The 13,312-nt window shown below is 44.6% G+C and overlaps 1 protein-coding gene across 4 annotated transcripts in view; it reads left to right on the forward strand.

Annotated features, from left to right (window-relative positions):
• Positions 1–13,312, forward strand: part of LOC147149147 (DENN domain-containing protein 2A) — a 38,910-nt gene that overhangs the window by 561 nt on the left and 25,037 nt on the right. Inside the window, exons 2-5 of one of the 4 annotated variants that reach the window (XM_086029035.1) lie at positions 846–981; positions 1,060–1,312; positions 1,830–1,949; positions 2,456–2,623. The gene's annotated coding sequence lies outside the window, so the exon portion shown is untranslated. Of the gene's footprint in view, positions 1–5; positions 322–845; positions 982–1,059; positions 1,950–2,455; positions 2,624–13,312 lie in introns of those variants that run through there. The other 3 variants (XM_086029034.1, XM_086029033.1, XM_086029032.1) reach the window with 3 other exon arrangements.

The following is a 13,312-nucleotide window of genomic DNA, read 5'->3' on the forward strand; positions in this document are numbered from 1 at the left end:
CAATTAAAGTATGCAGCGCATTTGTACATGTATGTATTTTGTTTTTTTTTACGTCTACTGTTTGTAATTTGAATTCAAAGTCTTTGTTTCACGTTTTTTTTCACTCCACGTTCGTTTTAGAGGGAACATATTATGGAGGGAAAAAAATACCTTTTAATGTTTGTATACAATGGGTCTGTGAGCAATGCTCGGTAGACAACATCACCACCCCGACCGATTCGTTTCACCTGCAATGACTTGGAAGCTAAGCTGTCTGAAGTTCCAGACCGAAAGAACCACTTGGGTTCTTTGAGGGAATCACAAGCACACCAAAGCCAAAAGGCAAGCAGAGATGTTAATAATGTTGAGATGATATAAGTTGTCTACGTAGTGTGTTGCAGTGACTTGGTGCGGGACGGAAAGGGGTAGTGGGGTCGTTTAGTAAAAATATACCTGATATAGTTCTTGATCCTTGGGATTGGAAGAAAGTGAGCTACAGACATATGGGAACAATGACTCTTCTTACTTGTGTATAAATCCTAAATTCATGGTGGCAAATAAAAATTAGCGGTAGACATATAACTCTGTGGTGGTCCCAATGTGTTTTAACAGGACAATTACGGTCCAAACGAGTGTAGGTGTATATTGGTCATAAAAGAGCAGACCCTTTGTAGTTCCATATGTTGTGGATACGAGTGGAAGTAGCACAACTTCCTGAGAGGATCCTCCTTTTTCCTGAGTATAATTCCCTGTGAAATGACTTTGGTGTATCAAAGCAGTATTGCAAATGCTTCGTGGTCATTGAAGACAGGAAATGAAGAGGCAGGGCCCAAATGTTGATTCTATTGTCTCCTCTGCTTTTACAGGAGCTTTTGCATGTAACCTACAAGGAGGGATGGGAACCTGGTCCCACCGTCTTCCCAGTCACGGGTCATTCCCTTGGACAGTGCACGCCTGGAATCCCAGCTGTAGGCCCGGTGTAGGACACTGCAACACAATAAGGTGGGATAAACGCCAAACAGATGTTACTCCCACCACCCCCTCCTCTTTACTCTTATTCTTTCCCTCTTCCCACAACAGCTATTGATGGACACGCCAGGCTTATTTAGAGCTCGCTCGCATTTCAAAGGAAGGGTCGGTGGTTCGGACTCAGGGTTCAGCAGGAATGGAGACTTTATGAAGCGGCTCATTAAGACCCACTAACACGTACAGAGATGCTATGTCTGACATGAGGCATGAAGGCTTGGTGGAATATGACCCAGATGCAGATGTCAATACTGTACAGCATCCAATTCATTTACTACCATGATCCGATACAGCTGCACAAAAAATGGTAGAAAATCAAAGCCCGGCGACCAGGAAAAGTCAATGGTTGGCCTTTTAGTGTCAATTAAAAAATATGTATAAAAGTCAATCAAGATTTTAGAAATTGGTATTTGTTTTGCTTTATGCGATTCGCAGCTGTCAAAAAGAAACAGTCAAGTCACATTTTATTTACACCGCTTATCCTCAGTAGGGTTGCGGGGGAGCATTTCATATTCAGAGAGCCATTTTCAACACGGCATATTGGTGAATAATTTTAAAAAGTAACAAAACCACACGGGGACTGACCAATAGTCTAAATTTGTGAAAATACAGCAAACATATTACATATATATACAACAGATTTAACCAAAATGCTCAGCTCTACTGCTCGTCCCGCAAATGCATGTTCCTTTCAAATGCGGTCCCATTCAAATGGGAAATAAGATAGCTTGCCCAATGTGTAAAATGTATCGACAAAAAGCGTTGTCACAACAAATAAATAATCCACCTAACACACATTTCTTTCCTTTTTTTTTCTGCGTTAGGAAAGCTGAATCAGCAAGGAATCTTAGCCGCGCCCGCTGCAGTTCGACACGGCGCTCTGTTTTCTGTCCCCCCGCTCAGCATTCACCAGCACTTGTCACTGTTGTTGTCGACCGGTCCAAGTAAATAAGACAAACATGCCGTCCCCTCAGTAGGAAATACAGTAGGAAGGGCAACTTTTTGGATTGGCTCCCATAGGAGGAGGTTATTTAGGCATCTAGTCGTGCCTCTTCCTGATCTCCATTCCTACTCTTTTTTTGGGGGGGGAACAGGACACTTTGGTTTCCTTGACAACCCGTGCTCCAATCCCCTGTCCAGCTGCAGATTAGTTCAGCGGTGGGGGGTTTTTGGTTTTTGGTGGGAGGAGTAGGTGGGTGATGATGGAAAATAGAGCGGGAGGAGAGAGAGGGAGAAGGGGAGGGGGGGGTGGCGGCCTGAGGAACGCAGCACTGGGAAAACTTTGAAAAGCAAGAGAGCGAGAAAGAGATAGGGAGAGAGTGAGCCGTCACCATTGAGAGAAATAGTGAGACAAAGTGGAAGGGAAATGAAAAAAGCTGTCAACATCTGAGGCCGCACTCCGGTCGGAAGGAGGGATTTTCTTTACTTTTTGTGTCTTTTTCCTCAAAAGCCCGGAGGGACAGGCGCTCGGAATGCCTGCCGAGAGACGCCGGGGACAGCGGCAGACGGGGTGAGGGGAGCCATGCAAAACGTGGATGCTGCCTTCTGCCGGGTCAGCTTACGCAAAATGAGGGAGAACCGCGGGAGCGCTTCATCGGGGCTCGGCCAGCTCGCAAAGGTAAGGCGACCGCGTCTTGGATTTTGTGTTCTGAGATGAATGGGAATGCGAACCAGGTGAGATGAACAAGGCACGCTCACTCTGGCGACTTTGTGCGCGCGATCCCTCGACCCAACCGACACCCCCTGCCCACCCCCACCCCTCATCCCATCCTCTCAATGGTTGGCCGCTTACTGTAAATGAAAACATTTGGATGAAAGTCAGAGCGCATATGCTGAAGCCGTCACAAATTGGCAGGTTAAAGAGGGGGAGGGGGGGAGTGGTGGTGGTGGTGGGTGGGGGGGGGTGTTAAGCAGGGACGAGCATTCTTCACAGTGAACAAAAGCAGCTCTTCCAGCGGGGCCCCTGCGCCTGCTTTGTTGCCCTCGTAGATGGCGGGGAAACTGTGGTTGAAAAAGAGGTGACGTGATTTAATCGATGTCGTGTCTCAGTTAACCACCAGGCGCGTTGTCCACAAAGAAGTGACTCCCGTTTTTTTTTCTCCGCAAGAATGACATTAATTTACCAGTTATTTAATAAAACAAGTGCACTTGTTGAATGCGTGTGTAAAATTGTTCATTTTACTCTTAACTGTACAGACATTTTAACTGCCATAAAAGCGCAAAGAGAAGTTAACTAATGTTATAGAAGTAAAACTACTCACCGCTGGACATGTTATATGATGGAGAACGCTGCGCCCCGAGGAAGATGAAAATATTTCACGCCCCCCCAAACTCTCTGCCGCAAATTTGTTATCGAATCTTTTGTGTATGAAAATTGTTATAAGTACTCCTTTGCTTAACAATGCATCCTTATTAACATTGAAGAAAAAAAGAATGATAAATCTGCTGAATAACTTTATTAACATACTAATGAGAGCCCACTGCCACCTATTGTAGTGGATGTGCAATTACACTTTATTCTAGTACAGCAAAAAAAAAAAAAAAATCCAGTTTTTCTGACGTTTTTTAAGGGGACCGACAGACGCACCAACAGATTTCTGACAGAACAACTGACAGACTGATGATTTCAATTTCGTTCATCATGAAAAATGACAGACTACGGATGACGGACCATTTAGCAAAATACCCACCTCTGCTTATTTGTACAAACAGAGGCTTTACTTCAAAGTACGCATGCATAGTCCATCCGGCCGATATTTGAGTAAAGCGCACATATGGAAAAAGTCCAACTTGCTGACTGATGAAGCGCTGTGACTCACGCAAATGTCACTCTGTGACATCTGGCTGCCACTGCACAGGAAGTGATGCATATTTTGCATTTAGGGCTTTGCTCAGCATCTGTGGTCAACATCAACTCTAGTGACAGCTTTGTTGAATGGACACAGAATCTGCTTCAACGAACCAGCACGTCAACTGCTGTAGCGCAAGAAATTAATGCCGTCCATGTGTACCTTTTTTTTTTTTTTTTTTTTGCTAATGTGGTCTCCTTTCCAACTCCCCAAAAAATGTGGTTATCATTTTCATTCATTTTGTATTTTAACTCTTGATAGTCGTCAATGCACATTAATGGCGAGCTTGTTTTTCACCGCAATACCAGTCATCAATACCTCCCCCTTTCCAATCAGTAAGCAAAGGCCCGGCTCTCGGAGGCCTCTGAAAGATTATCCTGACCGATTATACCGTGGTGTGTTTCGAGTGATGTTTGCTCCCCCCGATCTCATCGGAAAAACGTCCGCCACCGACAAATCTTCGTCCTCGCGTGTGTGGTCAAAACACTGCGCTATGAGACTGGAGATATATTTATGCGTGTGGTGTAATATGTTAGCCATTAGCAGCCTACTCCGCTCCAATAAATAGCCCACAAAACAACCTAAACGAATGACAACATCATCTACATTTGCAGTAGCATTTCATGATGAATGGAGACGCTAAGGATTCACACATCAGCCAGCAACACAGACAAATATTCGAGGTTTTTTTCCCATTTTATATGTTGTATTTTGGTGGACAAACGCAACATGATAAACCTCGAAACAGCTGCGCATCCAGCGTCCATCTTTGTGAGCGTTAAGGGACGTTGTGTTCCCTGTTAGCTAGCTAACAGGAATGTCTGCTATGTCCTATAAGTCGTGACCCAGACCAGATTCTTATCACTCAGCCAACATAATCCATTTCTTTGGCTCATTTTGTGTGATTTTTTTTTTTTTTAACTACCGAGAGCAGGAGCGGGACATTAGATTTACTACTGCCATGTGTCAGCAGCTAAGGAGCTCTTTGATTTAGGGACACACATTTGTACTCCCTTCGAATGCGAGTTGAAAGCCAAGAAAAGTGTGGCTTGCGCAGCACACCAGTGTGGCCGCTCACTTTAGGTTGGAAGTTTTCTCTGGAGAGAGGTGGAGATAAAGAGCAGGAGACTGTCTGCGGGATTGTAATAAAGAGGCTAAAAATCTTGTCATGGCTAGCTGAAGTGGAGCCATTGGGTGTCAGAGGGGGTCTGTTGTTTACGTTCAACACGGGGGCACTGGCTAACCTGGCTGCAGTGTTTACAAATTGTTGTATGTTCCTCATGGCATTCTTGCGCTTTTTTCACTCTCAATGAGTTAAGATTTTGAGCATATACCGTACATGCGTCATACATTGACAGTATGCGCATGCTTCGCAAGAGGGATTTACAAGAATGATGCCAGATGTTTGTTTTTTTTGGGAGGAAGTGGATCAATGGATTTTGTTGATGAGTCACAGGACTACACAGTCATCAGGAAATCTCTCAGTGGGTCTTATTATTGTCATGTAAAACATATTAAGATTGTGATTTTCACAGCTAGATTCGCGCTCTATGGTTTAAAATGACATATGGACAAAAGTTCATATCTCAAATCATTTTTTTGCCCATGTAAATGCCATTAATCCATTGTAGACTCCCCTCCCCATAATGTTTTTAATAAGGAAAAGTAGCCCTCTATAATATTGTGCTTTGTAAAAGCAAAGAGTAACAATCACATAAATAGAATGCGAATAACAGTTTATGCGTCGTGATTTGATGCTGCGATCCATTTCATTGTGCTGCTCCTTCTTCTGCTCCTGCTCTAAGTGTCTCAATGAAGATGGTGTCATATTACTCATATTTCAAAGTGAGTATCATTATACTATCTGTCTACATGTGTTGCTCCGTTGTTTGCGTTCAAATAACCGTCACTTCTAAAACCACACGACTACTGATGCTAGCACGTCAATGGCGTTTTGCATTGCTTTATAGCATTAAGCTAAGCTAAGGCAAAACTATGTGGCTGTTTTAAATTCACAACATGTCATTCTCTTCGTTATGTGCTTAGTTTGAACGTAAATTTCAAGCGTGAGTGGCATTAAATAGCTAGCCTCTTATTTTTTATTTTTTTAATGAAATGAGCGCTCGCGTCTCAAGGCACCACTGTATTTGGACAATTTTGGACAACTAGTGTATATACTTCCTACTTTGTGGGAGTAATTTGAAGGAGGCTCTTTTCCACAGTGCAAAGAAGAACTTGAGAGAGCCCTGACCTCAACCCCATCAAAGATTGTTGGGCCCGACTCCACATTTTCTTCCATTTACACCACTGGAATGTCCATATATCCCCACACTTTTGTCTATATGCGTTTGTTAGTGGGCGCGACCCGTTTGTTTTTCTATTCTTTTCAATCAAAAACAGTGACAGAAGGTCCGGGGGACGTTCCGACCCCTTGCACCCCTTCCTTCCCTTACAGGAACTGCTCTTTGACAGGCACTCAGCGGGACGGCCCTCCATCCCGTGTGCTAGGTCGTGCTGCTGTTGCCACGGCGACACTCTGAAAAGAACGTGTCCTGCGGTGACGGCGAAAGAATCCGCCTTGGTGGGGGAATTGTCTTGTCTGCCATCTTGGCAGATGGCCATAAGTTGAGGTCATGATCAAAAACACCCCGAACCCCTTCCCCCGCACTCACACGTGCACACGCGCGCACGCTGGCATGGATAACGCGCACCATATTACATACATAACCATGTCTGATTCCAGCCACCACAGATGCATTGATGTACCGTAATCATGCTCGTGGAGGTGTTCATGGCGTTCATTTTGGCAGCAGATACACTCCACACGTACACACACGTGCATACATACACAGACAACCGGTTGTAAACTTTCCGATCTTTAACCCTTTCGTGCGCAGCGGTCACGACAGTGGACAGCTATTTAAAAGTTGCTTTCGCCTATATTTAGTAATCTAAAAAAGATATTTATATTTTAAATAATTACATCAAATCATAATTAATATTTAGTAATATAAAAAATATATTTTGAATAATTACATCAAATCATAATTAATGCATGAAAGGGTTAAAATGTTTTTTTTTAATTTAGATTAGCTGTCCGGTGTAGTGACCACTGTGCTCAAGATGCTTTTCACTTCTAAAACATAATGAAAATCAATTCAGGGGCAAGCCAGTTCAACTCAGTATTAGTCCCAGGCACTGTAATAGGGAGAGTTGGTGTCAGTATGTGCATCCATCCACCTATAAGACCAATGCCAAAACTTTATCTAGAACAGCAACCCCAAATAAGGAAAAAGTTGGGAAAATATAAACCGTATAAACAATGTAAGAATCCAGCTTATCTTACCAATGGACTGTATATGGTCAGACAGGAGCCTTGCAGTTTTGCATGTGAGACAAATCTTCCTGGTATATTGCTTTTGGTAATGCTCTTATTTTTTTTTTGGTATACATAGAGCGGAAGAAAAAGCAAAGCACAAAAAATACAGAGTTTAACCCTTTAACCGAGGTCGTTTGACGTGAATTCCGAGCGTTTCGCAACTGCAATTTCTGGGGAATTCCCAAGTATACAACCTCGGGGTGTGTGCAATTTTTTGGTGGTTCCACCGTTACGATCAGATGCGGGTCAGCACAAATGCTTGAACAGCGACGCGAAAGCAACGTCGCCGATAATACGCCGGCAGGAATTTCAGTGTTTGCCAGAACTATCACTCACACACGATGACGATCGCAGCCACTGAAAATACTAGTTTGCAATTTGCACTGTGTGACCCAATGTGGCGGCAACCACACTCCATTAAACACGCGTATGCAACTTGGAGGAGAGAAATAGGATAGCGAATGCACATTTAGCCTTCTCTGAGCAGCCCAGTCCTGGTTGTGGAGAAGAAGCTCGCCATCTGGAAAGGAATGCGGCCATCTGGGTTCAGAATGGACCTCAAAAGTGGCCGCAGAGCTCTTTGATTTCGTCCCGCTTCGCCATATTGTGGAGAGCATTCGAAACAAAATGGGAAAAGGTTAACGCGCGCTTTGCTACTTCGGCTTTGCAGCGTTACGTACACCACACGTGTTTGATATGGAAATACTGTACGTCGCTTAAGTAGTTCCAGACGCACTCTTTTGAGGACTGAATGCTTAGAATCAGTTGCTCGAGTATAGACCGTTATGATGAAGCAGATGAAGACCGTTGTGTCTTTATGGAGAAAAATATTGAACTTTGTTTTCCAAAGTAACAGCAGTTGTTTGCAAATGTCTTGTTTTCATTTCTTCCTTTTACGGAAGACTACCGAAATATTCGAATATTTAGCACTGTTGAGATGCTAAAATTCCGAGGATTTCAACAATTTTAACTTCAATGTCTCTAAAATGAGGAATCGGTTCAAATAGTTGTGGATTAATTTTGATACGTGAGTCGCTGTCCATTAATCGATCAATCGGTTCACCTGTAATACTGAGTCACATTCAGCAGACATTAACTTCTACATGCCGTGCATTTGGTTGAATCGGGCAGTAACACGGGAAATATTCAACAGTATTTTTTTTTCGGTACAGGAATGCAAGCTCGGATGTGTTTTACATGAGGTAATCACTTGGTAGTGAATGTAGACAAATGCGATGCGTTGACTCGCCATTCACTGTTGTAAACCGCGGCATTCCCAGAGAAACCCAGAGGCATGCTAACCGTATACTCAACACCCATCTCCATTCGTCTCAGTCCACTTTCTTGGCCCGGATTTCGGTCACCGGGTGTGTGGAGGTCAAAAACGTCGCCTCTGACTCTGGAGTTTACACTCCGGAAGTGCACTTTCCCAAGCTCTCGCCTCATCGAGCTCCCCCGGGACGCTGGGCGGGAATGACAAAAATCCCTGCCAGGGCTCCGGCATGAGCAGCAACGGGACTGTTGTGGGAGCTCTGGTGGGAATTTGCAACGAGGAAGCTGTTCGAAAGAGAAGCAGAGCGATGCAGGAAGTTAGATGGAGAGCAGTTTGGCTTTGCAGCTCAGTTAAAGAGACTGTGGCTTGGAGGAGAAATTTGCTCCGGAGTCCAGAGGATAATGTTAGCAAGCAGCGAGGTTGTTGAAAAGTTCTGGAGGTCTACTTTTCAGGCCTACGTCCACTGTTGCTATGAAGAAGAATTTGACCATTTCTCGGTCCAGGATTCAAAAGTGTCAATATAAGCTAACGTTAGCTAGCTTGATATGGTTCCTGATAAGTGATGCATTTCTCACCTGGGTGTTACATTCCGACCCCTGAAACTGTTTAGACAAATAGGAATCTCAATCACCTCAAGCGGCATGTTCTTTTGTTTGGCAAGATTTCCTGTCAGTGGGCCTGCTTACTCTGCAACGGCCGATACATGCAGGGATCAGCTAAAGTCGCGGAATAGCCACGGATCGGCGCACCTCAGTAAGACCCTATGTTAGGCAACATGAAAGAAATTGCGTTTTTAGACTTTTTTGCAACACTATTTCTAAAATGATACTTATGGTAAGAGAAGAATAATCACCTGATGTTATTGCGAAGCAAGTAGACTGTGGAGATGTCCCAGTGCTTCAGTCCGGAATGAAGTTTTAAGTGAATTTGGCACTGTTATTTATTTTCAAAGGTGGGCATTTTACAAAATTTTGGCGGTCCGTCATTCGTCATCCGTCAGAGGCCAGGGTGACGAATTGAATTGTAATAGTCAGTCCGTCGTTTAAGCCCGTCAGAAGTCTGTTGTTCCGTCGGTCGGTCCCCCGCCCCAAAAACGTCCGAAAAACGGGTGTCCGCAAGTGACGGATGTGGTCATTGCCGATTAGATTCCCGGATGAAAACCCACTTCCGCCATTTGTCAGCCTGTCTGGTTTAAAAGGTGTCCCGTCAATCGTCAGCAAAATGGGCGTCCGTCATTGAGACGGAATGCCCACCTCTGCTGATTTTATCTTGGTAGTTTTCTTCTTCCTGTTTTGTAAACTGCCTAGCTAGCATGTCTAGCTAGCTACTGGCCGACTAGCCATTTGCCTGTCGCTTACGATCAATCAGTACAGTATTTTTGGTGTTTCAACATTTTACATTACGCTCGCGGCCGATTCAATAGTATCAACGTGAAGATTGTGTTTGAACAATACTTCTTGTTTTCAACAGATTCGTATTAGATTCAAATATCTCAACGCTCGTGACGATAAGTGGTTCGGCTAATGGCTACTTGATCTTAGTTGGAATTTTTGTTCCAAATTGGAAGTGTCTCGGCGTGGATTGTGGTCAAACCTTGAGGTACGGTTTCCAGGTTCTTGAATGCATTTCTCTGTCGAAGCCTCATCGGCTCAATCTTTTTTGCCTGCGTATGTCTCAAGACGTGAGTTTTTTAATCCGACACAGACAGCGCTCTGGATGAGGTTAAACGGGCCCAAGTGAGAGCGGTTTAGAGGAGGGCCTGAAAAACCGTTGGCATGGGCCCCTAGTTTGTGGAGCCAGTGGGATAATTGGGAGCAGACCGGGGATGAGTTAAGGGCTCAGCCGATGGGATCTTTTCTGACAGTGGGGAGGAGGAGCCGACTCCCCATCTATGAGGAGATGTAATCCGATCTCCAAGATAGAGGGGCAGGAAGAGATTTGTTTGTTCTGCCTAATAAATTTGTCCCCCTCATCTAACTCTCTTTCTATCCACATCGTGTTCTTGTTTTTAATGACGCGTCTGATCTCGAAATGAGCATTTTTTTTTTTTTGGTAATTGGCCCAAGCACTTGTATTTGTAAGCTTTTACAAACTCTGCGTGTTAGTTGTTCTTTTTCCCCATCTGTGCTTATCTCTTCAAAGTGCATCGTTAGTCAGCAAGCCGCACCGATTGCACTCGGTGGACTTTGGAATAGAAGCTCAGGACTCCAAATAGAACACGAGACTTAGCCATTAAAGGCCTGTGGTTAGACTGTTACGAGGCGACCATTTGTAAAGTCTGACAGGTGCAAAAGCTCCTCGGGAGATTTTTTTTTTTCCCACGCTTTCCTTTTCGTTCTGTCGTCATTTTTACCTTTTGGTAACCAGTTTGTATGAATTGGAGGTTCGCAAAAGGTTCAAAGAATCAATTTTTAAGCGGCATTTTTCTTTTTTTTTTTTTTTTATTCCCTCTCTTTGTCTTGAGCTTACTTCCATTTCCTGCAAGACACAAAACACGTCTTTTCTGTTTGCTGGTTGAAAGACAAACAAGAAAATAACCATTCATTATGCGGCAATCATGCATTTGGTGTGGCCCTTGGTTGGATTAGAGGCTCTGAAGTATAATTTGGTGTTTTGTTTACGCCTTCCCCGAGGTAATCATCTAGCCCGTTCTTAAAAATCCCACTGGAATCGGCAGAGCCCAGAAACGCAGCAATTGTTTTGTAGATTTTCAATTCTGTCCGTTTCTGTACGGCCAACCGAGTTTCAGTGTTCTAACGACGTCCATCCTCTTCTACTGGAGTTAGACTGAGGGCGCGCATCGCAGTGGGACGCAAGGGCTATTAATTGTTTTGGACTGGGCCTTGGCCTGCAGGCCGCATCGATGGATGGAATACATCCAGCGCGGTACAGATAAATGTCCCGATTCCGATTGCGCACGCATGCAAGAGGTACACACGGTGACAGAGTTGGCCTGTTTGGCTCATGGACAAAGTCTTGCTATGAAATCAGCTTGGGAAAGCGGCGGGCCCCCCCCCCCCCCCGAGCAGGACAGAGACCCAAACAGAGAGCGTAAAAGAGTGAAGGAGACTGCCGAGCCCAGATAAAATTCCATTGTTTATTTGCCCGGCTCCCTCCTTCCCCTCCATACGTCGCTTCCTTCGCCATCAAGCCTCGCTTTGCTCCTTCTTCAGGAAGCCGGAGCAAAACGCCGCGCAAAGGAAGACGAGAAGAGACCGTTAGACAAACATTCAGAGTTGTATTAAATTGATAGCAGACAAGGATCCGGCCCAGGCCAAAGTGGACCAAATCTTTTACAGGATCGGTTTCTCTATTCAATGTGGGTGCAGGAAGAAAGTAAAGAAAAATAAACCTTTCCGCCCTTTTACATTATATGAATCCAATTATGGCATATCGTGTTGCCCCACTTTTTTTCTTTTTTTTTTTTTTTTGTAAAACCACACTTTTTCACTTTCCACGCGCAAGTCGGCGCCCTGTGCGCGAAATACAGCCAGCGACTTTTGTCCTTTTTAGGCATGTAGAAAGCAGGGACAAGAGCGCGGCCGTGCAGTTTGGCTGTGGAGGGAGGGAATGGGGGGGGGGCGAGGGGGGCGAGGAAGCGCAGGACGATGAAGTCACGTTTAGCTGTTTATGCAGGGCTGGATGGTGCGATGGAGCTTTGGATCTTTATGAGAAGCAGCTGTTGGAGAGAGCGTCAAATCGCCGACAACAACCCTCGAAGCCCGATAAAGCCGGCCCGGCTATGAAGCGCATTGTGAGACGACGAGAGCTCCTTCAACAGCCAAACCTTGTCGCGTTATCGCCAAACATGAACACCAACAGAGCGCCTTGTGGCGGTTCAAACCCAAGACGCGCCAGACTGACTCGAATGTGTGCATGCGCGCATCACATTGGCACGAGTCGCCTCTTGCCCTCCTTTTTGTCAGCAGCTTTTACCGCCAATGGAGCATGTGGAATCTGTCAGGGAGTGTAATCTCACTCTCAGGTGATCGCCCGGTGAGTGTCAGTGAAGTGAAGCAGCGCGGCGCGGGGGAAAGAGCGCACATGGGACTTTTCCTTTTGGTTGCTCAACCTAATCGCATGCGATCGTTCCAAACCAGGATGAAATCTCGATTTGAATGGGGTCGGCTTGCAAATGCCAATGAAAATCAGATATGCCACTGCGGCGTAAACGTGAAAGATTGGCGCTCGCCCCATCAATGCGAGCCTGACTTCCATCGAAATTCTCGGATCGGTGACGTGTACCCTCCTGTATCTGCCCGAGCAAAAAAAAATTAAACACGGGCAAAGATGTGGACATGGTCGTGACGCATCACAAGTGCACAAACCATTAGATAAGGAAAATAATTTCCTTTGGTGGTCAGAAAGGTAATTTCAAGATCACATAAATTAGCCAATACTAGATATTAATCACATGACAAGCATGTCATAATTGACATTCATGTCACTGATTAATCTGTATTTTTAAGTCATTCACTGCCATTGACGAATTTACTTGTCTTTTCACAGTCCAGCCATTCAATCCTCGGAATTTATTTATATATATATTTTTTTCAATTTTTTTTCAAATGTTAGGGTAAAAGAGGGTCTGAAAATGTCTGGCAGTGACTGAGTTAAAATATAGTTTTTAAATGTTCTGAACTTACATTTACTTGACATGACCTTGATGACAGTAATCAGGTATATGTACAAGAAACCATATAAGGAGGTGCACAGTTTAGCCTTGTTTCCACTGAGGGTATCTACTCGGCTCGACTCTACACCGAAAAACAGCGCGTCTCCAGTGCCACTGCCGCTACTCGTCGT

This window comes from Filicampus tigris, chromosome 4, assembly GCF_054856515.1.
Source record: "Filicampus tigris isolate MCC_2025a chromosome 4, RoL_Ftig_1.0, whole genome shotgun sequence".
Taxonomy (NCBI): domain Eukaryota; kingdom Metazoa; phylum Chordata; class Actinopteri; order Syngnathiformes; family Syngnathidae; genus Filicampus; species Filicampus tigris.